Source organism: Mesoplodon mirus, assembly GCF_964341445.2.
Source record: "Mesoplodon mirus genome assembly, chromosome: 2".
In the NCBI taxonomy this organism is placed as follows: domain Eukaryota; kingdom Metazoa; phylum Chordata; class Mammalia; order Artiodactyla; family Ziphiidae; genus Mesoplodon; species Mesoplodon mirus.
The window spans coordinates 217,577,257-217,595,382 of NC_138977.1; positions in this window are offsets into that span (position 1 = coordinate 217,577,257).

Consider the following 18,126-nt stretch of genomic DNA (forward strand, 5'->3'; position numbering starts at 1 on the left):
AGGGCCTCTCTGGGGAAGGGGCAGGGCAGGGGTGGCCAGAAGCTCTGGGCAAGTAAAGAGGGACACAGGACTTTTGGACAAGTCACTGTCTTCTTTGACATCTTGCCCTGGGTTGTCTGGGAAAGGGTGAAGTTTATTTATCATCTAGGTTATGAAGCTCCCCTACATTCAAGTCTCAGTGACCGGCCATGTGTATCTGGCTTGTGCCTCCTTGGGGTTTTAAACACGTGGGGTTCATTCATTCAGCTATTACCCGGTTTCCCTTGTACATCTTGTGTGTGCAGTCACAATAGATACTGCACAGGTGTGAGTGTGTGTGCGCACACGTGTGCATGCATGCGTGCACATGCTCACTTGTGCACAGCTTTGGGGAAAGGGGAGGGAGATGGCAAAGCTGAGGGCAAGGAATATAATAGCAGAATAAGATGTCACATCTTTACACTTGAAGAATTGGAAGTCTGATAGAAGATACAGAATTTCTGCTCAGGAGACATCTGGAAAACAGTGTGGGAGTGAGCAAAGGTAGAGGTCAAAGTGTAAGGCCTGGCTCAAAAAAAATTTGATACCTACTGAAGTTGTCAGTATGACTTGAGAGCCTTAAAATTGTAGTTCTTCTGGGGGCTTCCCTGGTGGTGCAGTGGTTGGGAGTCCGTCTGCCAATGCAAGGGACGCGGGTTCGTGCCCCGGTCTGGGAAGATCCCATATGCCGCGGAGCGGCTGGGCCCGTGAGCCATGGCTGCTGAGCCTGCGCGTCCAGAGCCTGTGCTCCGCAATGGGAGAGGCCACAACAGTGAGAGGCCCGCGTACCGCAAAAAAAATAAATTAAAAAAAAAAATTGTAGTTCTTCTGAGAAACTATACTAAGGAAATAATCAGAAATGTAGTCAGGGATGTCAGCACCAAGATCTCTGCAGACTTATTTACAAAAGCGCTAATACTATGTATAAAATAGAAAACTGCTGGGAACATACCACATAGCACAGGGAACCCTATCTAATGCACTGTGGTGACCTAAATGGGAGGGAAGTCCAAAAGGGAAGGGCTATCAGTATGTGTGTGGCTGATTCATTTTGTTGTGCCGTGGAGGTGAACACAGCATTGTAAAGCAACCTTACTCCAATTAAAAAAAAAAAAAAAAAAAAAAAAGCTCTAAGTTGGGCACCGTCCTGAGCTCTAACAATAACAGGAATTTGGCCCAATAACCAACCAAGGGCCAATCTAGCTCTCCATCAGTTCTATAAGTAAAGTTTTATTGGAACATTGCCATGGCCATCCATTTATGTATTGTCTGAGGCTGCTTTGGCACCACAATTTATTTCACAGAGTTCTGGAGGCTGGGTAGTGAGTCCAAGATCAAGGTGCTCTCAGATGCAGTGTCTGCTGAGAACTTGCTTCCTGATTCATGGATGGCCATCTCCTCCCTCTGTCCTCACAAGGCTGAAGGGACAAGAGAGCTCTCTGGGGTCTCTTATAAGGGTACTAATTCCTTTCATCTCTTCCCTTATGACCTAATTACCTCCCCAAAGCCCCACCCCCAAATACCATTACTTCAGGGATTAGGTTTCAACGTATGAATTTTTGGGGTGGGGGGACACAAACATTCAGTCTACAGCAGGTGGATAAATCGGGGGGCTTGCAGAGGAGATCTACTTTGATTTGTGGGGTGAACTGGTGAAGGGGAAAGCCTCCATCTTCCTTGTTGTCTGTGAGAGTCTCGAGCCTTCTGGGGTATGTAAGGGAAGCCTGGAGACAGGCCGCCTGATTGGCTTCTCCCACCCTGTGCAGGAATGAAGCACTGGGACCAGCCCTGCCCCCATGCAGGCCCCTGGGCAAGGCCACGTCACGTGGACTCAGAAGCCATTGAGGCCCCACTGATAGGGCCATGAGTCCAAAAGGCCACTCTGGCAAAGGTGACCCTGGCTCCTATAGTAGGTAGAATACCCCCAAAGAATGTGTTCAAGTCCTACCCTGCAGTACTTATTTGGAAACAAGGTCTTTGCAGATGTGATCAAATTAAGATGGAGGCACACTGGATTAGGATCGCCCTTGTCCAGTGACCGGTGTCCTTATAAGGAGAGGGTAATTTGGACAGAGACACAAAAGACATAGGGTAGAACGCCACGTGGAGGTGGAGGTGGAGATTGTGGTGATTCATCCGCAAGGCAAGGGGTGCCAAGAATTGCCAGCAACCACCAGTAGAGTGGCTTGGAACAGATTTTCCCTCAGAGCCTCTAGCAGGAACCAATCCTGTGACACCTTGATTTTGAACTTCTTTCCTCCAGAACTGTGGCTTTTTGAAATTCTGGCCTGTTGTCTTAAGCCAGTGTGTGGTAATTTGCCACAGCAGCCCTGGGACGGGAACTGCTCTCTCCTGGGAGGATGGGCAAGGTCTGGCCCCCTGGCCCTCTTGTGTGTCCTTACACAGGGGTTCTCCTGCAACTTGTGTGCTCTACCCCATGGACCGTACCCCTCCCCACCGAAGCCAAAGGGACAAGGAGACCACCTGGCTGGGCTTCCAGCCTCCACAAAGGCCAATGCTTAGAAGGAGGCACACGGTTCTTTACTCACGCTCAGAGCATCTTCATGACCCCTCTTCCTTCAAGCACTCTTTGCCCTGCCCCCATCATCTCCATCAGCACCATCTCCAAAGCCCCTCCCCAGTAAAAATACAATCTGCATCCATGCAGCAAGGGAGGTCTCAAGCTTAAAGCTGCTAAAATTTGGGGGTAAGAATACAGAATTACAGCTGCAAAACCATGTACAGGGCCTTGGAATGCTCAAGTTCAGAGAGGGGTCCTCCAGTGGAAGCTTCTGGATATGAGTCAACTCAACATGCTTGTTTTGCACGTGCACTTTCAGCACAGCATCCCTCTTCCTACCGGATTTCAGCCGCCTCTGCCGGGGGACTACTTCTGCTCTGAGGTGTAAGAGGTTGCTAGCAGGTCCTTACTTGAGAGCAGGCGCTGAGGGGTGGGGAGGGAGAGCCCAGAGGTTGCTGGTTTTCTGAGAGGGTCAGAAGCTTGGCTTTGACACTATCTGTTGTGACTTAGTATTCCCATCTGTCCAATGGGAATGATGGTTAAAGAAAGACCAGAGGTGGAGACTCTGGCCTACAGCCTAACAGCTGTAGGTGCCAAGTAAGTGTCTATCCCCTTCCACTTCCCTTCCCTGGAGGCAACAGGAGCAGAGAGGCTGAATGTCGAGATCAGGGTCACTAATCACAAGCTCAACAGAGTGCCCCAGGGTTGACCTCACCTATGGGCCCTGAATTTCTTTTCTCCCCCAAAGCACCAGATAATCGGGGCTCACCACAGACTTTGACTTGGCCCTGAAAGCTTGTTTGTCAAACAGTAGATAGGACTTTACCACATGGAGTGAGGCTTATAGCAAAACTTACCAAGGTGGCTGCTGTCTGGGTATTTTGAACACTTCCTCTTTAGTCATGGAAGTAGATAACTGCTGAGGATTTCCCTGGCTAAGCTCTCTGCAACTTGCAAAAGAGTGGTGTTGACCCCTATGTTTAGAGCAGAACTATTCACAAGAGTAATGACATGGAAACAACCTAAATGTCCATTGACAGATGAATGGATAAAGAAAATGTAGTACATGCATACAATGAAATATTACTCAGCCATAAACAATAATGAAATAATGTCATTTGCAGCAACATGGATGCAACTAGAGATTATCATACTAAGTGAATTAAGTCAGAAAGAGAAAGACAAATACCATATGATATCACTTACATGTGGCATCTAAAATATGACACAAATGAACTTATCTGCGAAACAGAAACAGACTCACAGACGTAGAGAACTGACTTGTGGTTGCCAAGGGGGTGGGGGGGTTGGGGGAGGGATGGAGAGGGAGTTTGGGGTTAGCAGATGCAAACTATTATATATAGAATGGATAAACAACAAGGTCCTACTGTATAGCAGAGAACTATATTCAATGTCCTATGATAAACCATAATGGAAAAGAATATAAAAAAGAATGCATATGTATGTATAACTGCATCACTTTGCTGTGCAGAAGAAATTAACACAACGTTGTAAATCAACTATACTTCAATTAAAAAAAAAAGTGGTGTTGAGAAGCTGGCTTATGGGAAATCCATGTGGGTGTTTGGGATCCAAGATCCTCAAGCACGTGTGTAAGTGGTCATAGCGGCCGGCCCTGCTCCTGGGCAGCCCTCTGCCAGCCCTCCACCTTAATGCCGGTCATTCCTGTTGTTTTCTTGTCCTGGTGCTGTCAATCACCCAAGATGTCTGGGGGCTGCTAACAGTCGTAATGACATTTCCTGTGTCTCTCTCTTGGTTCAGTTTTCCCAATGGAAAGAGGGGCTGCTGGGAAGATTGAATGTGATGGTGCACCCAAGCCCTTGGTACACGCCTGGTGCAGAATAGGTGCCCAGTTACAGGGCCGAGACTAGGATGTGACAGGAGAGGTAGGTAGGGGGCAACATTTGAGGAGGTGCTTACTCTTGGGTGCCGACCCGGAGAGTGAGTGTCTCCTTTCCTTTTTTAAATTTTTTTTAACATCTTTATTGGAGTATAATTTCTTTACAATGATGTGTTAGTTTCTGCTTTATAACAAAGTGAATCAGCTATATGTATACATATATCCTCATATCTCTTCCCTCTTGCGTCTCCCTCCATCCCACCCTCCCTATCCCACCCCTCTAGGTGGTCACAAAGCACCGAGCTGATCTCCCTGTGCTATGCGGCTGCTTCCCACTAGCTATTTTTTTTACATTTGGTAGTGTATATATGTCCATGCTACTCTCTCCCTTAGTCCCAGCTTACCCTTCCCCCTCCCCGTGTCCTCAAGCTACATGTAAAAGAATGAAATTAGAACACTCCCTAACACCATACACAAAAATAAACTCAAAATGGATTAATGACCTAAATGTAAGGCCAGACACTATAAAACTCTTAGAGGAAAACATAGGCAGAACACTATGACATAAATCACAGCAAGATCCTTTTGGACCCACCTCCTAGAGAAATGGAAATAAAAACAAAAATAAACAAATGGGACCTAATGAAACTTCAAAGCTTTTTGCACAGCAAAGGGAACCATAAACAAGACGAAAAGACAACCCTCAGAATGGGAGAAAATATTTGCAAATGAGTGTCTCCTTAAATGTCAGCTCTAGGCCTGTCAGTTACCTCATCCTGGCCCCGCCCCTCTCAGCTGTGAAGATGCCGGGCCCCTCTGCCTGCTGCTGCTTCCTGCATAACTTGCTCCAGCCAGGGCTTTCTTAACTACTCATTGCGAAACTTCAGGGGATTCCAGAACCAATTTGCTGGATGTTTTCCACAGCACTTACAAAACACGAAATAGGACAGAATAGAAAATATTAAAGTGCATTCTGCACAATAGGGGTAAGTATCGACTCAGGAAACTCAGTCTCAGCTCTACCTATGTATACATGTCCTAGGTTACAGTTTAAAATGCATTGCTCACTATGGGTCACAGTAAAAAGGCATGGCGAAAACTGTCACTCTGTCGACGACTTTGTGTCATCAACGGTGCCCAGGACACCACCGACTTTCCCCTCTGTCTCCCTTCACCTGCCAGGTTACTCCTGTCCCCGGTGTCCCCACCTGAGCAACCCCTCCCCTCTGAAGCCTACCCTGGCTTCCCCAAGCAGAGGTCACTTTCTGCTGCTTCGTGGCTCTTCCATGCCTGGCATACCACAAGGAAGTGCCATTGGATGGTGAGTTATCTCCTGGGAGGTATCTGCCTGGGCTTAGATCCCAGCCTGCCTCTTACTAGGTGTGTGACTGAGGGCAAGTCACTTGTGCTCTCTATGCCTCAGTTTCCCTACTTGCAAAGGAAGGCTGATAATAATACTACCTCCCTCAGAGGACTGAGTTAATACACGAGAGCCTAGGCCTAGCCTAGTGAGCTCACAGGTGCTCACGGAGTCCTAGAACTTATTTTACTTACAGCACAGGCCCTGGTGTTGTGGTCATTTCTTTGCCTTTTGGCGATTGGATTCCCTGCCTGCCTGCCCTCCTGGACTGCGGTTCATCGCAGGAAGGGTCTGTGCCTGGTTCACGTGTGTAGCTCTAGCTCCAAGGCCCGGGCCTGGCACACGGTAGTAGAGCCTCAGCCTCGCCCTCTTTGAGTAACCTCCATCCAGGACACATGGGGCAGCTCAAGGTTTGTCTCCCGTCTACCTCTCCAGGGTGTTCTCTGGCCCTTGTTCCTCATCCTTGGGAGCTCTGTACACCTTAGTGACAGTCACCGCCTGGTACTCTTGACAGGTTAAGGGGTCGGGGTACCTCGGAGAGGTGGGAGTGAGGCAGAAGACGCACAGGCTTGTATGGCCCTGTTGCTCAGTCCCTGCACCTTTGTCACTTGTTGCTGCACAGCTGGGCCAGCCTTTACTGGAGATGGGAGTAAATAACAGGAATTACAACGCCAGAAGGAGAAGATGGAAAACTGCCCGGTCCATGGGATTCCCACAAACTCTGAAGAAAAAGCACAAAGACAAGAGCAACCATCCATGGGGAGTTTGGGTTCTTAGCCGGGATGGCCCTGTCTTCCTTGGAGATTGCCTCCTTCTTTAAACCTTGTAGATGAGTCTCTACCCCACATTGGAAAAGCTCCATGCTCTGCTCGGAGGATTGGCCTGGCCCTGGAATTCATCCACCTCCTTTGAGCAGCTAGTCTGTGAGCTTCAGTAATCTTTGCAGCTCCTTTCCAGAAGCTGAGTGATTTGGTCAAGATTTAAAAAAAGGTTAGCAATTGTGTGTGTCTGTGTGTGTGTGTGTTTGGGAGGAGACCAGAGGGACTCTAGCAGGACACTTGTGGTGGGGTTGGCCACACCAAGTCAGGTCTTCTTCCAGATTTCCCACCAGGGGGAGGTGTGAAGGGATGATTCTTCCTAGTCATCCAGTAACAGCTGGCAGATTGCCACCCTCACCCCCGAACACAGACACAACAGCAAATGAACACACTCACACACACACACAACTGCACACACATTACCACAGCAACACATGTATAATAGACACACACATCACACATACATCTATACATATACAACAGCATACATACCTGCCCATACACACATGTTCTCACATGGGCACACATATATGTGTACATGAGCAAACATACATACACACACACTTAGCTGTACCTCCTTCAATGGGAAATATTAATTCTCAGAGATCAAACAGTGTAGACCATACTAAGACAAAAAAAAATTTCCCCAAATGCAAACTCATCTTCACCGACTCCTGCTCTCTAAGGGAAAAGCCTTTAGACTATTAATCAAGGTGGTCTCCGTTTCCCTTTTAATCCTTCTTTGTCTACTCCCCAGCTGCCCTCTGAGAGTCACCTACAGAAAGAACTGGCACCCATTTCAGAGCCATTTACTCACCTATGGCTTCACAAAGACCAGGTAGAAGTTTTGGAATTAACTCTCATCTACATCTCAGGACAACTCACCTCCTGAGCAGGGCATTCTCTTGAGGGTGGGAGGGAGGGAGGCAACATGTGGGTTTACGATCCTCCTGTACAGGCAAAGCCCTGGGATTCTTGCTTCTGTTACATAGATAGTCCATAAGGCTTAGATGAGTGAATGAGTGGGTGAATCATCTTGCAGAGGTTTTGGAATCCAACAGACATGGGCTTGAATCCTTGCTCTGTATTTGTGTAAACTTGGGCAAGTCACTTAGTCTTTATGAGCCTAAGTTACCCAACTGTAAAATGGGCATAATAATACTGCATCAGTTAAAGACGAAGCTATAGTAAGAAACAAAGAGATGCCAAAACACAGTGGCTCAAAAAAGATATGTCTATTTTCCTCTCATGTATCAGTCCTGCATGATTGACCACAGTTGGTGTGCAGTTCTGTTTGTGTGGTTCTTCCAGGACCAGGACCCCTTCCATCATACGGCTCTGCCTCCCTGGGCCATTGTTTCTCATCCACATGGTCAAAATGAATATGCAGAAGTGGGAAGGAGAGAGAGAGATCGCAGTAAGGGGCTTGCCTTTGGAGTTAAATAACAACCCCAAAGGTGAACACAGGGCTTGCAATAACATTCCACTGATCTAAACATAGTCACATGACCGGACTAGCTGCAAAGGAGCCTGGGAAATGTAGTCTTTAGCTGGGCAACGATGTATTCAGCTACAATTATCTTACTCTGGAAGAAGGGGAAGGCTGCTCTTTGGTGGATAACTAGCTGTCTTACCACAAATAGCTACATCAAATGGCTGCAGGAGGACTAAATCAGATAATGTGCATAAGCTGCAAAGCACAGGGCCTGACATAGTGCCTGCACTTGCGAAATGGGAGCTATTATTTAATAATTTCAAAGGAATTCTTTTAAGTTGAATGTTATAATAATGTAATCAGGGTGCATATTTTCTTGGTCCTTTGGTGGGGCAGGGTGGGATGGAAAAAATAAAAGGGTCCAGCCACAAATGTTTGGACAAGATCAGGGAGTGTATAACCTAGAAGGCAAAAGCCCCCTGTAGGATGTGACACCTGCTCCAGGTACATCTCAAGGTGGAGTTTTAGAGGAGCGCAGGCACCCTAGAGATGCCCCTCAGGTATAAGGATATGAGGATTTGCCAATGGCAGGAAGCTGCAGCAATGAACATCGGGCAACCTGTGAATTTGTTCTCATGCCCCGGGTAAGTTCTGCTTGTCACACTCGGGAAGTAAGTTTTCAGGAGGGTGAGGGAGAAAGCCAGCAGGATATGTGTGTTCATGGGGAAGGCTGAAGGATGTAATGTGATACCTGCATGATACCTGCGTTCTAGTCGTCTCATCACTGGGTGAATCACCTCACCTTTCCACAGTTCATTTTCGCCCACACACAAAATGGGGACCAAAACAATTCTTACTCTAAGGGGTGGCTAGGCAGCAAAAGCAAGATAATGGGTGTGCTGTAAACTCTGAAAGTCTCTACAGATGTGAGGGATTCGGGTAATTAAATAAAAGTGGGGGAAATCCATCACCAGCAGTCAGGTGTGTCCCCAGACCCTCTTGGGCTCATGTGGTGGGTGGGTGGAGCCCACTTACCTGTCCAAGAGAAATGCTGTCCTGTCCCCTGGGAGTGGCAGCAAAGCTGTCAGTCTTAATCAGAATTTCCTTTCTGGGAGCGGCTTCCTTTGTGTCACAAACTTGGCTCAGTTCAAACCTCTGCTTCAGGAGTTATTTTCTTTGGATTTTGCAAATCCTCTTTTACCCGGAGGAGACAGAAAGCTCCACATTTCTTTCCACCTGGAAATCACCACGGTTCTAAGGCTGTCCTTGTTTGCCTGCTAAAGACATGTTTGTGTGTCTACACCCCGCAATTTCCCCATGTAACTTTCATTACAGTTAATTGGCGTCACAAGATTAAGGCAGGCAGCAGGAGACAAAGAAGTCAGTGCCAAACGGGGCCTGGCCAGGGTGCTGGGAGAGTGACAGGCTTCTGCAGGGGTGACACCAGGTAGGAAACCCAAGTTTTGCTTTGGGAGTTTTTGCAGGAGGGGCTGCAGAGGTGCCCTGGGGGAAGAGACCGGGGTCCCTGTGCCAGGTTTAGGGCTGGAGGCACCTTCTTTCTGATGTAAACTGGCCTGGAAGGAATGTGTACCCCTTTCTCTTTCTTATGGTAATTGGTAATAGTGGCACACAATACATTCATGACAGCAACCATTCATGGGGCATCTAACACGTTCATCTCCGGGGTGGGGATTCTCTCTGCACTTGGATTCTCACAGCACCTCTACGAAGGGTATGGTTATCTGCATTTTGTAGAAGAGAAAGCTGAGGCTCAGAGAGGTTCCCTGATTTGCCGGAGCTTGTGCAAACAGTACAGAGCAGAGCTGGCATTCAAGCCCATGTCACCTGACTGCATAGCAGGACACTGGCTGAAGGTGGGGTGGGAGGGAAGCCTGCCTGCCTGACATTGTTTTTAGTTGATGCCACACCACTCGGAGAGGCCCTCCCAGGCAACCTGTTTGGGGGCTGCCTGGGCATCTGGCACCCATCCTGTGCAGGGCTGTGGAAGCCTGGTGTGAACATTCCTGGGGCTCCTAGGGAGCCAGGGTTGAGCCCCCTTTGTCTTCTGCAGTATTTAGCGGGCTCTCCGGAGTCCATAGCCCATGGAATCCACCTGTTCTCAACCCTTTTATTTTTGCAAAGATCCATTTAACATGAAAACATTCCAAATATTTTTAGTATCTATTAATTGATAAAAACCAAAATGATAAAAATATACTCCCGATTTAATAATACTGTATTTTATACGTCACAACATCTACATAAATTAATAATAATGGTACAGATATAAATAGGTAATTCACAGAGGAAATTCACAAATGGCCCATAAGTATATGAAAAGGTGATCAATCTTACTAATAATCAGGGAAATGCAAATTAAAACAACAATAAGACATCATTTCATTCATCAGATAGGCAAAAATTAAAAGATTGATACTATCTAGTGTTGGCTGGGGTGTGGAGAAATGGTTACTCTTATCTATTTTCTGTTCACAGGAGTATAAATTGATGCAGCCAGTTTGGAGGAGAATGTAGCAGTGATTATTAAAATACAGCTCACGTGTGCACACACACACACACACAAACACACACTGGGATGTGGCAACTTTACTTCTTGGTAATTCTTCTAGTGTACAAGATGAGATGAACTTTGAAACACTGTATGAAATAGCAAAAACATTAGAAATACTAAGTGCCTGTCAATGAAGGGGTGATTACACAAACAATGGAATACTCACACAATGGAATACTATGCAGCCTTTAGGATGAGTTAGCAGATCAATATATACCGATAGGGAAAGATTTCCAAGACATATAGTTGAGTGAAACAAACAAGCAAGCTGCAGAATGATAACATTGCCTGTGATGTTATGTGGCCGCCCTGAGAACGAGCCTCACACATCACTGGGTAGCATCACAGATTGAGGATCTTCGTTGTTGTCCTTTGAAATCCATCTCTGTATTTGAGTCAAGGCCATGCTTCCCATGGGCTGCTCCCCGACAATGACTGGGTGTGGGAAGAACACTAAAGCCAACCTGTTCCTGGGAGACATGGGACTCCTTTATTGGCCAACTCTGAGTTCAAGGATTCTCTACTGGAGGTCTAGGCTGCCCCCACCTCACCTCTCCCCTTTCCTTCCTCGGGGTAAGACTTACATCGTTGTCAGATGGTTACCTCAGCCTTCCTCCTATTTCCTCTTTGTTCCCTTTCTGCATGGCTCCCTCCCTATAGCCTCTCATATAGGAACTTCCCTTAATGAGGTTCTTATGTGCATCATCCTATTCTGGTGTCTGCTTCTTGGAAGACCTAGTCTAGTGCGCACCATTAATTCAGTGGTTCTCAAACTTCAGCATGTATTAGAATCACCTGGAGGATTTGTTAAAACACAGATGGCTGGGCCCCCGACCTAGAGTTTCTGATCCAGTGGGTCTAGGATGGGGTCTGGGAATTTGCATTTTAACAAGTATCCAGGTGATGCTGATGACAGAGGACCACACCTTGAGAACCACTTTGTTAATGTATAACACATGCTATTTTAAAACTATTTTTATAGGTTTGCCTAGGTATGTAAACATGAAGAAAAATATCTGGGAGGCATCAAAGAAAAGTTATAACTGGGAGGTCTATGGGTTGAAATTGGTATGTAGTGGTGGTTAAGAGCATGGGCTCTGAAGCCAGACAGCCTGGGTTCAAATCCCAATTTTACAACATGCTGGCTGTGTTATCTCAGGCCAGTTTTTAAATTCCCTGTGCCTCAGGTTTCTCACTGTAAAATGTTATAAATAATAGTACCAATCTCTAGAGTAGTCTGGAAAAGAATATCAGTTAATACGTGTAAAGCACTTAGAATGATGTCTGGGACATAGTAAGTATACAAGTGTTATTCATTTTGAATGAAATGAATGTTGAAGGGGTCTTGAACTCTGAACTTTGTGCAACAAGAATTAGTTGTATTACTGGTATAATTAAATTTTTTCAATAAAAAAGAAGAAAAATAGTTGTGCATATATGTGTGCTTGAAGCATATTCTGTATTCAATCTACACGCAATGTTTGGTGAACAAATGAAGGCAGAGCTTTCTTGCAAGGTTTTTGTTTACCCTCCACTCCCTGAGCGCCCCAAACCCATATATTTTGCAACTTTAAATAAGTCAACTGCCACTGTCTTGTTGGCTGAGTTTTTAAAAATTAGTGTAACCCAAATATAAGTTAGTCCCTATGTGACCCAGTCTATCTAGGGTCATATTCAAAGAAGTGCTATCCATTGGCCAAAATTAATTAAAAAGGAATTCCAAATTTGACTTACATCACCATGAAAACAAGGGGCGATACATTGAATAACCTCCACAATAGTTCTTAAAATGCTCTTTTCCCTCTCTCCCCAGGGAGAGCCTTGGAGCACTTGCATGTTAACCGTTAACTGTGTTGGTCCCTGTCACAGTGGATTTATCAAGAAATCAGTTTAATTAAGCCCGAATGTTAACAGGCCTCCTGTTTTTAAAGCGAGCCACTGCTACTATAAAATGTTCCCTTTCCTTGGGCACATAATCCTATTTTAATATTGAACTATTGGCCAGGAATCCTTCCTGTCTCAGGCAGATTATCAAGCATATCGTGTCCCATTCAGCAAAAGAAGACTGTCTGTCAGGGAGTAAAAATTAGAATGGTCTTCTTCATTTTCTTTTTTTTTGTGGGGGGTTTGTTTTCTAAATTTTTTCATACATTTATTTATTTAACACTTTTTAAAGACATATTATATTCTGGATCCAAAGCTAGGGATATACATGTAATATCTTGTTCTGTCCTTAATACTCCATCTTTGAAGCATAATTGTTTCCATTTTTCAGATGAGTAACCCGAGGCTTAGGGAAGTTAGATAAAAGCTTATTTAAGTCACTCAGCTGGTCATTGGCTGAGCTTTTGTGATCTTTTCGCTGTAGTAGCTCTTTTGATGGATGAGGACATAGCAAAAAAAAAGCTCAGCTCCACCATTCACTATCTGTACGATGTTGAGAAAATTTCTTAACATTGTGAAGCCTCAGTTTTCTCATCTACAGATAAGGTGGTACCTATCTAGCTAAGGGGATTTTTGTGTAAATTAGATTAGTTTACAGATGTAAAAGTACTACTCAGCATGCATACACTGTAGTTATATCATGAGCCTTGGCGTGTATGGGTTAGTTTTTCCAAAAGGAAAATCACGACCAGCATTACGGTGGCTGATTTTGTCCATTAGCTCACTTGTCACTCATCCCAACTCCCTCCTAGCTTAACTTTTTGTATTATAGTTGCTCTGGAGCTGAAAACAAAGCAAAAGTACATTTCCCAGATTCCCTTGCAGCTAGGTATTTGCATATGATGTGAATTCTGCTCAGTAGATGTGCCACGCAAATCTTGGAAGTGAAGTGAGCAATAGAAGATGGTAGCCACATGCAGGAAGATCAGACATGCTGGGGAGTGGGGTGTAGGCATCTGTGTTTGGAGCTGGCTCTGATGAAGTTTGTGGAGCCCATAATTCAGTATCATAGGTTCTGATCAGTGGACCACAGAGACCATGGATTTTATAGCACAACAGTCTCATGGGTTAGGTTACTAGTGAAGTGGCCCCCTGGTTACAGTATTTCTTGCAGCATCCAAATCTTGTTCTCTAGCACTCCTGGAGGTTCTGTGAGCTACTCAGTCTTCCTTAATAACACTCCCCTTCTGCTTAAGCTGACTGGAGTGGATTCTCTTGACCAGAAATAATGTTCAAAGACTGACATAGTATCATCCAGGAGTATGGAACTGCAGCTGTTAACCTTGAGTGACCAATCAGCTGTCCATTGGCATATGGCCAGTGCTCTGAACTAACATATTTAAAAATACATAACATGTTTCCAGATGGCTCCATCAAGGCAAGGAATATAAGATTGATGGGGAACAGCGATAGTTTCTGAATTTTCTCTGGATTTTTCATTTGATGAATTATTTTAACAATCTATAGTAATTTCAAACTAAAAGTACTCATGGACTAGGAGACATTGACTGCAAAGGTAACATGGATATTTTAAAATTTAAAAACTAAGTTATAATTCGGCAAAACAGTAAAGGAAATTTCCATGTCCCCAAACACAAACCATATTTATGGTATTGTTCTAGTTGCTGGTTTTAAGTGGAAAACCAAATATGATATTTGGACAAAATTAATAGACATTCTACATGACAAAGAGATAGTGTGGGACATCTCACAGAAAGCTAGAGCAGAGAGAGAGACTGGGATATGCAGTACCTAGCACCAGTTCTGCCACATCCTGTGTGACGTGAACAAGTTAGGGACAGAATATGTATATGGCCTACTTTACTGTGTGGTGAGAATTAAGTGAGACAGTGTATGGGAATTGGTCTAACATGTAATAAATACTCAACTGATGGTGGATCCCTCTTCTTGTCTTCCCCTTACCTATTTCAGTAAATAGAGAGGTATAACCCAGTCAGTTGCTACTCTTCTCAAATATTATGCGAATTGAATTTTGGAACATGAAGTCATCTTGACATATGTCAGGGAGACTCCTGAAGGCCCCACTGTAAATCTTGTAAAACAAAGCTCCTCGTGCAATGTGGGAAACACTTCATATTAATTTCTTACCTTTCTAAGTTTGGATTTCTGCTTGAACTTTCATATTTTTTGTAAGGACAGGTAGGTCATACTTCTCCCACAAGCTTCAAGATGAGAGTGGCCTTAAAAAAGTCCATTGTTTGTTACCCTAAACTGGTTTGGAGACCTCAGAATCTGAGGGTGAGAAAACCAGGCTGATCAAAGGAGAACCAAACCCAACGTCTGCTCCGTGGTGGGCCCTTTATAGAAATCTACTTACGTGAGCACCTGCCAGTGTGTTGATCTAAAACCCATCCTCCTCACCTCCCACTTCACCCATTCTCGCTTCTGCAGTTCTTGGTTCTTTGTTTAACTCTCCACCTCCACACCAGATTGTCCCTTCTACCACTGTTAACTTTTGTGACACTTTTTTGACATGTCCTCCATTCTGACCTGACACTCCTTTAGGCATGAAGACACCTTTGCCTCTGGCTTCGTGCAGTAGACTGGGGTCAGAGTCACTCTAGGCACATTCTGTGTTGGTTCTTGGGATGTGCTCAGGAGGGGCACTTTCTCATACCACTTGTTTTCCTCCAATGTGCAGTTTCCCCTACCAACCATAAAGACTTCATTTCCAAGCCTCTTTTGCAGCTAAGTGTGGCCATGTAACTAAGTTTTGGTTTTTAAGATATAAGAAGGTCTCCGAAGAATATATATATATTTCTGGCCTCACCTCGCAGCTTGTGGGATCTTAGTTCCCCAACCAGGGATGGAGTCTGGGCCCACAGCAGCGAAAGCACCGAGTCTTAACCACAGGACTGCCAGAGGATTCCCAAGAATATGTTTAGAAGAAGGGACATGCCCTCTCTACCACTCTACCCTTCCTTCTTTTTTGATGACTAGAAATGAGGATATGATGTCTGGAGCTGGGCAGCCATCTGGAACCACATGGTAGAACAGAGCAATCCCAGGTATATGAAGCCTGGGATTCTGATGATCATTGTGCTGCCATATTAGTCCCAGACTGCTGATCAATGGACCTCATTTATGTGGAAGAGGAAAACATTTCTTCCTACTTAAGTCACTATTATTTTTTGCTTCTTGTTACTAACAATTGAATATAATCTTAATTGGTCAATAAACAGCAACTCCAGCATGCCATGCAGAGAAAGATCAAAAGACCAGAAGTCTAGAGGTGGGATTTTAGCCACCATCCATCAATCATCTTGAGAATCATAGTGTTCACTTAGCCCCCTGCTTTCCCATCTATAAAAGGGATAGAAAAGTGGTTTTAATTCATTTTGAGTTATAGAACCCTTTAGAATGTTGATTAAAGCTGTGGGTCCTCTCCTCAAAAAATGAAAATATATTCAAACACCAAGTTTTGCAGACAATGTCTGGAGAACTCTGGAGCCCTCTGAAGCTAGTCAGTGAACTCCTTATTGGCCTAACCATCCAAGGATAAGAACCATTGAGGAGATTTCTTAGCTTTAGGATTAGATAACAGAGTTCAGTTTTTTTGGTTTTAGATTATTGTTTTAAGATACTTTTCAATGCCTTTCAACAAGGAACAAAATCAAAATGCATCTGAAAAAAAATTCAACCCCCAATCTACCAAGAATACATTTCTGGGTACGTATATCTATATAAAATATATCAATATATAAAAATATCTATTAAAAACTGTATATGTATGTATATATGTGTTTTTTTGGCTTTTTTCGGCTGCAAAGAATTTAGATAAGTATATGATAAGCAGGGGACCTTCTGCCTCTGGAAAGGGTCCTTATCACCATGTTAGTGCCAATCCTTAAACCTTCAGGTCAACTCCTATTTGGTACCTTTTTGGCGACTAAGCCAGGAGGCCACAGAGGGAATGGGTTACACATGCCGAGTGACCCCTTGAACAGATCCCCAACTCTGGGTCTGAGGTACATGAAGTAAGAGTAAGAGCTCCTTAGCACTGCTGCTACCTGGGCTATATTTCTTCCTTAGATAAACAGAGGTAAATCTCTGTCATTGTCTCTATAAGGTATTTTTAACAGCACTGCTAAGTGAGCACTAAAGGGAATTAAACAAAGAGAAGAGAAAGAAAGAGAGAGAAGGTCAAGGGTAAACCAAGATGACCACACTTTGCCACTTAGACGTTGCCCAGATTTTGCAAAACTCCATCTTTCTCATTTAGTTAGCTGTTTCTACACTGGAACAAACAGACCTTTCGAGAAAATAAAAGCTGAATAAGGAGCTTGGCTGTGTGCTTAGACCCAAGTGTTCCATGGGTTAGGTTAGCTATAAATTAACCAATCTGCAAAATATATAAATGAATGAATTGCTTTGTTCCGAGCTATCTCCAGTAGGGCTTTGGCTGCTCTGAAGCCTGGTGGATGTTCCACTGCCCAGAGCTTTTATAAATACTAATGAGTGACATATTGAGAAAAATTGTACCTACAAAAGCAAAGACTTCTTCCATGCAAATCAGGCCCCAATTCCCCACAGATAAGGATCTTTTTGATGGAACACATGCAAAATCTCCAGCTCTTAATTCTTTCATTAGTATTCTAGGCAGATGGCTGCCAAATAACAGAGAAAACTGTCTGAATTGCTGTGTCTGAAACCTAATATTGATTTGTTTAATAGTGTCAGGAAGTCAAAATTCACAAATCTCCTGTCGATTGTTTATGAGGCAGTTAGCAGAGAATTGGTTGCCCCTGCTTAATTAATAACTCATTACTGAAATTTGATTATATGCTTGAATGCTTTAAATGGGTTCTAACACAGCGTCTGCAAAGTGGTGTAGCAACGAGGTAAGGAGACTCTGAAAGCTTCCCTTTAAGGATTTCCTGACGTCGTATGACCCAGGCCATTTTTGACTTTCCTTCCAGGGTCAACTTCCCTGGTGTTACTATGTCAGTTGAAAAGGTGTTCTAGGGTCACATGGACTGAGTAGAGGGTGCATCTAAAATTTGGGATAGAGACATTTCTAGAAAAATCACTGACATGAATATAATTTATTGATAACTTGATCAGAAGAGACGTATACGTGGTATTGTCTGTGAAGGCATCAGTGCTGACACTAAGAGCTCCTGGGGGGTGGTTAACTGGGGGAAATCAAAAACACTACCCCTGGGCTTCCCTGGTGGTGCAGTGGTTGAGAATCTGCCTGCCAATGCAGGGGACACGGGTTCGAGCCCTGGTCTGAGAAGATCCCACATGCCGTGGAGCAACTGGGCCCGTGAGCCACAACTGCTGAGCCTGCACGTCTGGAGCCTGTGCTCCACAACAAGAGAGGCCACGACAGTGAGAGGCCTGCACACCGCAATGAAGAGTGGCCCCCGCTCGCCGTAACTAGAGAAAGCCCTCGCACAGAAACGAAGACCCAACACAGTCAAAAATAAATAAATAAATTAATTAATTAAAAAACAAAAACAAACAAACAAAAAACACTACCCCTTAAGTTTTGCTGTTTTAAAAAATAGAAATTCAGCGTGTCTAGTCACCAGGTGTAGACAGACTGGCAGGATTGGAGCCCGGGAGGTCTG